Raw genomic sequence first — 7,158 nt, 5'->3', positions numbered from 1 at the left:
CCCCCTCTTTTTTTTTTTTTTTTTTTTTTTTTTGGCTGACTGCCTGGAACTGTTTTAAGTTGAATCTTATAAATATTCCATGAAGTCCTGCTTTTCTCCGGCCAGTTGGCTTTGGTGGGGATGGCATCTCAAACACTTTATGCCATTTTTGCAAAGCTTGACAAAAACATTTCAGGTACTAATAGTTTTGTTAATGAATTACTCAGCACCACAAGTATATATTATTTAAGGAAATCCCTGGAACCAATCACTCTGCTGTTTTTCTTTTTACACTTGGCAAGCCCTTGCGAGCCTGCAAAATATTGATTTAGTGCCGCGTCTCAAAAGGGAGCGTTTAAAAAATACCCAGGGCAGTATCTCCGTGATGGCTTCCCCGTAAGGAGAGGCAATGAAGGAAGCAAGGCTGTTGGCTTCATCTGGACTATGACGTAGGTGCTAACCGAATTTGACCCACCGAGGAGCTGAGTCTCCGAGAGGTCATGTCACTTGGCCTGTGTCGTAAGTTGCGTATACGGGTTCAGAGCCAGAGTCCACACGCAGGTCTGAGTCCACACCACGTGTTTGCTGCACTGCCAGGTTTTCAGGTCTGCTTTGTGCCACATACTTCTCTGAACTAAATAGTGAGCCTGGAGCCTCAACATATGAAATAACGGTGATAGTATACTGGATGTATATAATGCATGTATACAATGGACATAATCCGTGCCTGTCTTATTATAGAGTAAATCAGTGAAGCTAATAGTTTTGATGAATGCCTGAAATCAGGAGTTACTGGCTACATTAGCCATTTTCTAGGCTCTGCAGCCCATTTACTTTAGTCTTTTATTTTGGTTACATGCCTCCCCACCCCCAGCTGGACACAGCAACACATTAATGTGTTACCTTACAGCCCCAGGCTGCTCCTCATTCAGATTGTTCCAGAAGCTGGAAGGAGATGAGCAGGAAACTACAAGACTAACAGGTGATGTACACCCGCTGAGTGCGGTGTGCAGGATTGTGACGTGAGTGGTGTTTGTTACTGTCGGGATTATTGTGATGAGATAACATTCTGGGCTTTAAAACAGCAAAGTCAAGAGGCAAAAATGTAGGACAAATGAGTAGAGAGGTTTGAAAATTGGCTCATTGTCAAGAAATGCGGTGTTGGTTAAAACTTCAGTAACTTAGCAGTGAAAAGAGGCGGCGAATGTGTGGAATAGGGCTATTTTTATGTACGCTGTGTTTATATTTGATGGAAAATAACGAACATTTGGCTTCTACATTATAAAACAATGTTTATGAAGGCAGCGGGAGCTCATCTTTCTGTAATTTGTGTTGTCTGTGTATACAGGCTCACATGTCATTTCGAACAGTACTGCAGACAGCTGTGTACATTTAATTGTTTTCATCCGTTTAAAATTTCAGAATTGTGAATTTGGAAAGGATATTAGAGATCATTTAGACTATGTCAGCTCACTTTGTGGATGATGAAACTGAGGCCAGAGAAGTGAAGAAGCTTGCATAGACTGATTACTGGCTACTTTGCAGGAGACCTGGCCTGGAACCAGGCTCTCCTGGGTCTCAGCCTGATACCCACGCTGCCATCTTTGTCTGCTGGTGACTCTGTGCTGGGCTGTCAGGGCAGTCTGCTTCTGGCCATGCGGTCCTGTCTCCAGACTGGGCACCAATGACATGCCAGACCATGAAAGTCATAATGTTTGGAAAGGAAGTTAGGGTCTTTGTAGATAGATAGTTATTTTTGCAGACTATTTATTCCCAGAGTGTATTGCTCTCTGTTAGATAATGGGAGCCCAACTGACAAAGTTACCAGGCTGTGTCCTGTGTTCGTTTCCTGTTCTCCACCTGGAAAGTGTATGGGGCCAGAGGAAGTAGGGGGACAGTTCGAGCAGTGTGTGAGGGAGTGGTGAGGCAGGGGAGGTTTCACTGACCCAACTGAGGCCATTGTTTCACAGGGAACTTCATGTTGGGTTAACGTCTATGCCTTCCCCTCCCTTTGCAGCTCTGATAACCCAGGTCTGAAGAGATTTCCTGAACAGAAAGCTGGGCGTAGATACAGAGGAAGAGAGAACTCAGCGTGCTTACAGCTTTCCTTAGTTAACTGGTTTATTAATCTATCTATCTGTTGGCATTAAGGACTCCTCATGTCTTGAGGTCACAATGCCTAAGCAATCAGTGGTGGGTATTATCATCTTGTTGTCTATCCCGATGCTGAGACAAAGCAGCCCGTGTCCCGCAGAGCTCCAGGGTCAAGTGCTGTGATCAGTCACGGGATCAGAAAGCACAGCGGGCATTTGGAGACCACACTCTTTGGCTCCTGACTTTTTATCCACCCTACTAAGACAATCTCTGTCTTTTCATTAGTGAAATTAGACCGTTAACATTTAAAGTGATTGTTGTCTAGTTGGATTAATATCTGTCATGTTTGTAACTGGTTTTTATTTCTTTTATTTATTAGTTGTTTTCCTCCCCTCTTTTTCTGCCTTCTCTGGTTTTAATCAATGTGATATCATCAAAATGTTATACGATCCCATTTTCTGTCTTCTCTTTAGCACCTCAGTTATGGTTATTTCTAGATTCTCTTTTAGTGCTTGCCTGACAACATGGAACATACAGTTAGAGCTCATCTAAATCCTCTTTCAAATAACATGATATGGCCTCACGAGGAGGGCAGGCAGCATCTAACAAAGTGTCACAACCCCTTAATCTCGTGCTTACATCACTGCTGTCATTCTTGGGACTTGTGCACAAACAGTGGTCACACAGGGCACTGTTGCCTGAGTACTAATGGAACAAAAAGCAGTTATCTTTTAGATTAACTCAGAATAAGAAAAACATTGTATATCCCTTCATTTATTCCTTCCCTGATGCTCTGCCTTTCTGTAAGTACAGCTGAGCTCCTGACCCCTATTACCCTGCCTGGGGGAGAAAGGGACTGGAGGGGGGTGGGGGGGTAACTGTCTTTGCTCAGGTGGGATGAGCCTTCCCCCTACAGAGTGGGCCTTTGTCATGTAAAACTCTGCTCCACCTGAGAATCTCATGGGGCTCCTGGAGGTAAAACCCATATAAGTGTGGGGCCCCCTAGAGCTGTGGCCCCAGGAATTTCTCACTCTCAAGCTAGTCCATGTGTAGTTGCTAGCAATTCATCAAAATCACCATTTAAGTGTCCTTACCAGCCAAGGACTCCGGGTGAGGTGGTCTTACTGTGATTCTCTTTATTCCTCTGTGTCTCCTGCATTCAGGACAGTGGTTTGCCCTGTGACCTCAAATCTCTGGNCCCTAGAGCTGTGGCCCCAGGAATTTCTCACTCTCAAGCTAGTCCATGTGTAGTTGCTAGCAATTCATCAAAATCACCATTTAAGTGTCCTTACCAGCCAAGGACTCCGGGTGAGGTGGTCTTACTGTGATTCTCTTTATTCCTCTGTGTCTCCTGCGTTCAGGACAGCGGTTTGCCCTGTGACCTCAAATCTCTGATCGATTCAAGAAAGGTCATTGAATGTCCATTTGTTCAGCTTTTTTTTGGTTGAAGAGCAGGAGGGAAAAACTGTGAGCTCCCTACGTACTGGAGGGATAACAATTACTGAGTGGTAGGGAAGTGTTTTAAAGTTCTTTCTCTTTGGTTTTTTTCCCATACATTTTAATAATGTTTCTATTAAAATATCTTGTAAACATTTAAACCAGGAAGTTTGCTTAGGAGATCCCAAATATTACTGTTGTTAAACAATTATTATTAGTATTTGCAAACAAAGGTGTTAATGTTATTTTCCTGCAGAATACTACCAAATCCTTGCAGTTTTGGGAGTGTTGCTTAAGAATATAGTTGTACGCAAAGATGTATATCATAGTGACATGTAGAATGCATATGGAAATTATTATTTAAATTGTTGATTTATCATTTACCCCACATTTAATCTGTCCTGTAAGTGATCTTTGGTCTAATCCTTTGTGATGTCTCCTCCCATCGCGGTCTGTGAGCCCCTTGGGGTCAGGGATGCTGTGATGTGTTTCCTTAAATGTCCTCCGCAGCTCCCGCCCCGTGCAGCTTGGCTGACTTGTGTCTTTCAGTCAACAAGGTTTGTGTGCTGGGCACTGAGCACTGAAGTGAACGAGAAAGAAGCAGCTCTTGACCTCAGGGGGTTTCTAAACTATGGTCTAGGACACGGGCACGCCTAGCAAATGGTACAGTCATTGATCCAGTGGAGGTAAGTCCTGTGCAGGAAGTGCATCTACACCCTGAATACAGGGTAACTGACACGTGGTCCATTCACAGAGTCTATTGGTTTATCCAGAATAAACTGTGTCCAAGGTGTTTGCTTGTGGAAGAAGCATGAATTTCCTGTTTGTGCGACCTACCTCAGTTTGTTGCCACACGGCACAGGTGGCATTTTTCAGAGCAAAGTTTCTGTCTCCCTCCAGTGGGTGTCAGGGATGGTCCCTGAAGTTTCACAACAAAGCTTGATTTTCACTTTGTAAACTCTTATCAGAAAGGTGTTGGTGCAGTGTGGTTTGTATTCAGGTTATTAGGTCTGTGTGGTTGAAATCTNGTTACGAAATGTTGCAGTTTGGTACCATGTCGTTACTAAACAAGGTAGTTTCTTGCTGCTGTTAATTGTGTTTCACTGCAGACACTCTAGATTAAAGTAATATGGATCTGGAGGTTTTGAAAAATCGTGATATTTTACTTGGTTGTATTTCTGATTTTCAAAATTGTGCATAAAAATTAATGTAACCGCTGTACGTTTTGGCTATTACTTTTTAGGTTTTTTTACACCAACGACCAGATTTGCTCATAAGAGAACTTTCAAGTAGAACTTGTGATTTTCCTTCTTTATGTGTGCATACTGATTTATCCTAGGGTGTGGGTGGGAACATTTAGTGTCTGTATATTATCTCTGTGCCTCCGACCCCCACGTTGCTATTTCCAACCCACGTCTCCCTCCCTGGCTCTAGGCTCTAGAGGGGATTATCCAGCTGTGTCTTCTCACTTACACTCTGCCATCTCTAGGGTGTGTCACAGTTAATGACTCACATCTAATGGTTGGTTTCTCTCCATTTTAACCTATGATTCTATTAGTCTTTCCCATTTCAGAAAACGTGGTCCCTGTCCACTGTTTGGGGAAAAGCAGAAACCGAGAAGGCTACAATAAACAGAAGCGCGTAAGAGGAATCGAGAGTGGAGCACAGAGGAGAAGGTGTATGTTATTTTAGGGGTTACCTATGGAGCCTCTAGAGGAAAGAGCGCAGAGGAAGTTTTATGTCATTGCAGCGACGGTGTCTATGCTCTTGAGGTTTTCCCTTAGATTTTCTAGAAAGTCAACATCAGAGCACACAAGGAACAGGGAATAGAGTGCACTCTGACCAGAAAAAGATCAGACGGTGTGGAGATGGTGATGTTACACGGACAGGCGTAACAGAAGTGAAGCTGAAGGAATCGCTCATGGTGATCACGCTTTATAGACGATTAACTGTCCAAAGTTTAAGTAACTCAAATTAAAGGTAATATAATACGTACTCAAAATTTTGTTTAGGGAAAAAGACACATGAAAAGAAGGGTTTGGTGGGTCCCCATGCTAAGGCACGTACTTTATAAATCCTTGAAGTTTCATTTTATTTTTTTTAACGTTTATGTATTTTTGAGAGACAGAGAGCATTAGTGGGGGAGGGGCAGAAAGAGAGGGAGACACAGAACTGAAGCAGCCTCCAGGCTCCGAGCTGTCAGCACAGAGCCCAACACGGGGCTCAAACTCATGGACCACGAGATCATGACCTGAGCCGAAGTCAGACGCTTAATCGACTGAGTCCCCCAGGTGCCCTAGAAATTTCATGTTAATATATAGCAATGGTCCATGGGGAATAAGGCCATGAAGAAGGAAGAACATGAATGTGTTAGGATGAAAGGCGTGTGTGTGCCGTGCATGAGTGCATGTGTGTGTGTGTGTGTGTGTGTGTGCCTGTACATGCGTGTGTCACCTGGGTGAGGAAGGGAGGTGGCTTTCTGATCCAGAGAAGGTGATACAAAGGATCATTTACCTTGTAGGGTATTTAAACATGTCTCCCTTTCATGGTCCCCGAGTCTGAGGTTTTCCTCCTCTGGGCCCCGTGGCACGTGAACTTCTGTGTCACAGCAGACTGAAGCCTCTTCCTGCTGGGAGGGGTGACTTGGACACCGTCGGGTAGCTCAGTGCCCAGTGCAATGCCAGTGACCACGCAGTTCTCTACAAATAGTTGTTGAAGGAGTAAAATAATATTTAATGGCTATTGAATACCTACTATATGTCCAGCAAGAAGAATCATGAAAAATAAACTTTAGCTTAACCATTTAATTGGCGGGGACAAAAAAATAGGATAAAACCGCTCTGTCATACTTAACTAAATACCGCATGTGCGAAGGTGACAGTAAGTTCAACCAGCTTTCGGAGAGGAACGTGTGTAGTGTGTGTGCATCATGGAGCTCAAGGACAGTTACATGGCCAAGGCCTGAACAGATGGGGATGCTTGAAGTGCTAGAGGTGACGGGATTTTGTGCACCTGAACTTCAGATGAAGAGGACTTTGCGGACTGATTTTGAGGTGGAGTTACAGAAGCACAGCAGCGCCTTGAGGAAGGTAAGTCTGTTGGGAAAACACGGTGCGAAGGCTCGTCGGTCAGGTGTGAGCGGTGGTGTGAGCGCCAGTGGTAGGATCCTGGGCTGGAAACCAGGGGTGGGAACTGATTGGAGAGGAGTGTAGAGAGAAGGAAGGAGCTAGGGAAGCTTCTAGAAGTAGCCCGGAGGGTCCGTGGAAGTGGGGTATTGGTGGAGGGCCATCTGATGGTCCCTGGAATGTAGTCGAGCTGGGCCAAGGAGCGGCCGCGGGAAGGAGGAGATGCAGGGGGCTGAGTGTCGGGTGACGGCGGGGAGACTTCGCGGTGGAGGCCGGACCACTTGCCCCCAAAACCAAGGAGGAAGGAGGGCTGTGTGGTGACGGGGACAGTAGTGGCCGCCCCGGGGGGACCAGAGTGTGCGGGTGGGAGGCCACGNGCCCGAGGCTGCAGGGCCGCGGCCACCACGCTGGCTCTGGAGGTTCGGGAGACGCGGCAGCAGAGGAGCGCGCCCGTGAGGGGGCCCCAGGCCGCGCAGCCCCCCGTGAGGCCCGGGCCCGGCCCCTCTGCTCGAGGCCCCCGGCT

At 45.8% G+C, this 7,158-nt stretch overlaps 1 long non-coding RNA gene across 1 annotated transcript in view; it reads left to right on the top strand.

The window, feature by feature from the left end:
* Positions 1–6,483: 6,483 nt before the first annotated feature.
* LOC144229730 (uncharacterized) overlaps positions 6,484–7,158 on the top strand; it is a 4,634-nt gene continuing 3,959 nt past the window's right edge. The window contains exon 1 of the long non-coding RNA XR_013334581.1: positions 6,484–6,599. This is a non-coding gene — a long non-coding RNA (uncharacterized LOC144229730). The remainder of the gene's footprint in view (positions 6,600–7,158) is intronic.

The sequence above is a fragment of the Crocuta crocuta genome, unplaced genomic scaffold (assembly GCF_008692635.1).
Source record: "Crocuta crocuta isolate KB4526 unplaced genomic scaffold, BGI_CrCroc_1.0 scaffold408, whole genome shotgun sequence".
Lineage (NCBI taxonomy): Eukaryota > Metazoa > Chordata > Mammalia > Carnivora > Hyaenidae > Crocuta > Crocuta crocuta.
Note: the sequence above shows the minus strand (reverse complement) of the source record. Positions and strands in the feature narration are given on the sequence as shown.